Here is a 5,190-nt window from a genome sequence, read left to right on the forward strand (position 1 = left end):
TTATCGTAACCTTGTCCTCTAACATCATCAATATTCAACCCAAGATCAAGTAATACCATTTGTAGAGTCTCAAAAAGTCCTTCTCCGGTTTTGTCTTTAACTTCTATAAAATTCAAAAAAAATTCTTCAATCTTTGGAGAAGGCTCAGAAATATCCACACATCGGATAACTAGCGACATCTTGTCTCTGTTACTTATATCTGGAGTAGTATCAAGAATAACAGAAAAATACTTTGCACAATGAATCTTCTTTATGATCATTTGCCTGATTTCATCCCCAAGCATCTCTATCAATTCATTCTGAATTTGGTGACTCATATAATGATTATGAATTTCATGGTCTTCAACTCGTCTAATATGCTCTTTCATCACAAGATCAAAATCTGCAACCGACTCAATCATGCCCAAAAAATTTCCATTACCATCCACCCGAACCTTGTCATTTTTTCCACGAAACGCTAAATTGTTTTTAGCAAGACCTTTTATCATTGCAATTATCCTCAACAACACATCTCTCCAATGTGCTTTCTCTTTGTTGATCGCATCCTGCATATACTTATCAATAGTCTTATCCCTCTTTAGTCGTACTTCTAACTCCATCCAACTAGACATACATATGATATGTTTATGACTTTTTTCATGTTCCCTGAGCATTTGTGAAATATTTCTCCAATCACTATATCCAACATTTGCTAACTGATTAGCATTTTTGTCATCTGTAAACAACTTGCAACAAAAACAAAAGATCTTATCTTTTATTTTTGAATAAATCAACCATCGCCTATCTTGCTTCTCTCCATTCATTATTTTTCTTGTATAATATGAATGAGAGAAACATCTTCCAATACGATCTCTTGGAAAATGATAATCAGTTGGAAGTCTTGTCACTGGTCCTTTTTCAACCAAAAAATCTCTCAGCTTATTATCAACTTTTTCCCAATTTCCAGGATCACTAACATTCCCAGAGATTTGATATTCCTTAAACTCATCAGCTTTCTCATCTTCATTCTCATTCTCTTTCCTATTCTCATTATCATTCATATTCTCTTCACAGTGATGCTCATCTCTGACTCCATCTTCACCAATATTTCTATCTTCGATATTTTCAGGCACAACATCCTCATCATTGTTGTTTTTGTTGATCTCCTCTGAAGTCTCATCAATTTTAGAAGTTTCAGTTCGTTTAACATACCTTAACATCGAATTTTCTAGAGACTTTGTTAGAGCATCATTAGTGGGAGATTCTCTGTGGATTACTCTTGTAATTGGGCCCCAATTACTGAATAAAAAATCCATTAATGGTCCAAATAAGAGAGAATCGCTGTTGTGGGAAGGTTCTGAAGCAACCTCTTAAGAACGGTACGTGGCGTTTTTTCATTGGTTGGCTCGTAAATATAATCACCACGATCCAATTTACTTAACCACTTGGCTCCATGTGTTTGGAATGAGTTAAAAGATTGAATCTTGTTGTCTACCATATAAGATGAAGAAAGAGGATTACAAGTTGTTATGTTCTCTGTTACTCTATTATTTAGTTTTGTTGTTTAGGTTGTCAGATCCTATTGTGATGTTCATGTTTTCACGGCTTGTATAGGCTATTATTGATCTGGATGTTTCCATTGATTGAGCATTTTCAAGCTTGATGATGATATCATAGTTTATTTGTATTTCTTAGTGGTTGTTTGTTGGAAGAGTTTCAATTTATATATTTGATTGTTGCTTCCTTTACAAATGTGCAGCACTGGTACAAAGATGAGAAGTACAGCACTCGGGTGAAGGATGCAGACGGTCATCCTTGTTTTGCTCTTGTAAACAAGGCTACTGGTGAAGCAATGAAGCATTCTGTGGGAGCTACCCATCCTGTAAGCGTTTCTTCCTTAGACACTAAGGCGTTGTTTGTAACATGTGTAATTGTCAAAATCAGTCTATGCCTTTAGTTTTGTCTTTTGTGGCAATAACTACATCTAAACCTGTGTTTTGGTATACTCATCTTGATAACCTGTGTTTTCTTAATTCTAGGTGCAGAAGTTTTTCTCAAATTTCATCTTATGAGATGTTTTTCTCAAATTTCGACTCATCAAGTAATTGATAGGCTTGGTTTCAAGATTGTTGTCCAAATTTCGACTCAACAAGTAATGATCACTTATGTTGTATTTGTTTTTTGATTTTGTAAAATATGTTTTATATTTCTAAATTATGTAAAATATTTTTGTTTTATTTTTTTATGTAATATAAGTAATTGAAATAATTGTTTCCAGAATTTTGTTAATATTCCAAAGTTTTATGTAATAATAACAAATTAAATAATTGCTTTGTCATTTTATAATTAATAAACACAAATTAAAAAATTATTATTTAAATATTTGAGTAACCTTCTTTGGGGTTCTCTAGTAATAGGATGATTTTGCTTAAGTTCTTATAGGATTACTTTATTTAATTTATAATTATTTATATAATTAATTAATATGAAAGTAACTATGGTGGGTTACTCCACTAATGATGGTCTTAGTGCTTCTTGTCTCTTCTTTTCTCTTATTTTTTTAGCACCGCCTTTCTCACTTCTTATTCCTCTAGAAGATATCTTACTGAAAAAAAATATATTAAAAATTAGCATAAACAAAGATATATGAAGAAGAATCTAACTAAGATGCACACGACAGACACAACAGTATTTATATAATTGAATATGGGGAACTGCCGCACTAGTCACAAAACGTTAAAACTATGTCATAGATAATCACAATAAAAAGAAAAAGCTTACCTAATAAAATCCAAATATATAAGATAAATTCTTAAATAGGTATAGGATCTAGAGGCAAAATTGATTATTTGAGAACAAAAAGGATGGTGAATTCAAAACCAGAGAAAGAAATAGATAATATTGAACAAGGAGAGAAAGAATGTTCAGTAGAGAGGATAGAGGAAGAAGGAAGAAGGAAGAAGAACCTATGATCGCTATTTGCTAGGGTTAATTGATTTTTTTTTCCTATTTTCGTTTTCTAAACACTAATAATTTATAAGAGAGATATATATATATATATTGAAATAATTTAAAGCTATAAACTATAAATTTTTGCATACAAAACGGAAAAAAAAAATTGGAAAGCTTAGAGTTTGGGGGATTGAACCTAGGAAGTGAAGGAGAGAGTTACTAAACAATACCACTAGACTACCTATACCTACATAAATTTAAGGCCGAAATTTTTTTAATAAATTAACGGCCGCAAGCAAGTGCTTGCTTTGCTTGTATCTGTGGCCGGCTCTGGTGTTTGCTACATATGGAACTTATATTGGAGGTAAACAAAAGCAGGGTTAGGTATAGCCTTAATTAGAGACTATTGGATCATTATTGATTGGCTTCAAGTTCGTGGTGATCTTCAACAAAGAGCGGAACAAGTAGATATCTCGTGGTATTGCTTTGCATCAGTTAACACTATATGTTGACAAATAGAAATTTTTACACTTTTGTTGAATTTTTCATAAGAGAATAATATTTAAAGCTAAAATCTTTGAGTTTTTAGATTGAAAATTTCGTAAGTAACATTATGTTTATCTTTGCAAAAAACCTTTATTTGAAATATTATTTTCTTCTACACTTGTCCGAAACAGGCAGCTACTATGATATGATGAACTCATAGAGAACCCATGACTGAAGGCCTACCCATGACGGTCGAATTGGTGTAGAATCAATGATTGGTTTGTAAAGTTTTAGGATAAGCCAAAAGTACGATTACTATAAAGCCATGCACGTGAAGTTACTTCCTCTATATGTCATGAATGAGGCACGTGGGTCTTCTTCATTCAATTACGTCATTTATCTGTCCAAATCCACTGGAAATATATATATCAATACAATAAAAGTTGGATGCGTTACATTCTTGGTTGGTGTGACACATCAACCTCAACATTGAAGCTGGTGTTGACACATCAGTTAAAAAGAGTAACCAATAAAATTAAAACATTAATACAAATCAGCTCTAATTTTGCTTATCTGTCATCATTCCAATTATTTTAAAAATCTAGAGAATAAAAAAAGAAAAGAACTGGAATCAAATTTCTCGATTCTCACTCCCAAATCTGACACCACGAAGTCCCGCTTGACGCTCCCGCCAGATTGTGAGCTTTGTTGGATTGTTGGTTTGTTGTTCACAAAGTTCTGATTTCACTCCCAAGTCTAACTCGGCTAATTAAACAAGAGATCCTCGCCTCTCTCTCTGCGAAACTCAAATTGTTAAACATGTAGACAATTTTTGAATGCCCGTTTGCTTTTTTGAAAGTTCAATGACGAATGAGAAGGAGATCATTGATGACTATAGCTCATATGAGGAAGACGAAGAAGATGATCATGATGTATCGATAGCGAGAGTAGCAGCGAAGAAGACGACGATAAAGAAGAAGATGATCGGAGTTTGAGGTATTTGTTCATTTTGGTGGTGATCTAATTTCTGCAAATTTAATTCTTTAGATTTTTTATCGGTTATGGATTTGTTTAATTCAGTGGAGATGATAGCGAATTTTGTTTTACAATGGGAGATTTTTGTTTTGTTTTACAGTTATATCAACTTCAATCAAGAAGTAAAGAGATTTTTATAATGCTTTTCTCCAAAGAGGATTTGTAAACTCTTGTTTTGATTACTCACAAGTATGATAATTTATCTTTCATATGAATGACCAATGTGTATAAATACCGGTATGTATGTTTTTGTTTCCTTAAAGTAGAAAGGACTTAGGTTTGGTATATAACTTGAATGACTAATTTTGTTTCGATTGTACTTTTATTTCATGACCTTGCTTCATCATGATAGTGCTCATATTGTTACAAGTAGTATTAATTCTTCCACAACATTGTTAAACTGTTCTCCTATCATCTTCTTTGCAGTTTAGAAGCAGTGGCTGGTCACAAGATAAGTGTACGATTTCCTCTTTGTGTAAGTTTCTTTTAACATTGTCTTTTCTACATGTCTCTCTCTTTTGGTAAGTTCAGCTTTTTTCTATCTTTCTTTCAATTTGTCGTGTTTGTTATTTGCTTTAGAAAACCAAAGATTTGCATGCGCTGATCTAAGTGTGTGTATAAATAGTAGAAGTCATTAATGTTGGTACAATAAATTTACCGCAACTTTGAATCATTAACTTAGTATATAGATATAAGTCAATCCGTAGTTTGCTTAGAAGAAGGTGACCAAAAACTGAA

This window comes from Camelina sativa, chromosome 9 (genome assembly GCF_000633955.1).
Source record: "Camelina sativa cultivar DH55 chromosome 9, Cs, whole genome shotgun sequence".
NCBI lineage: Eukaryota > Viridiplantae > Streptophyta > Magnoliopsida > Brassicales > Brassicaceae > Camelina > Camelina sativa.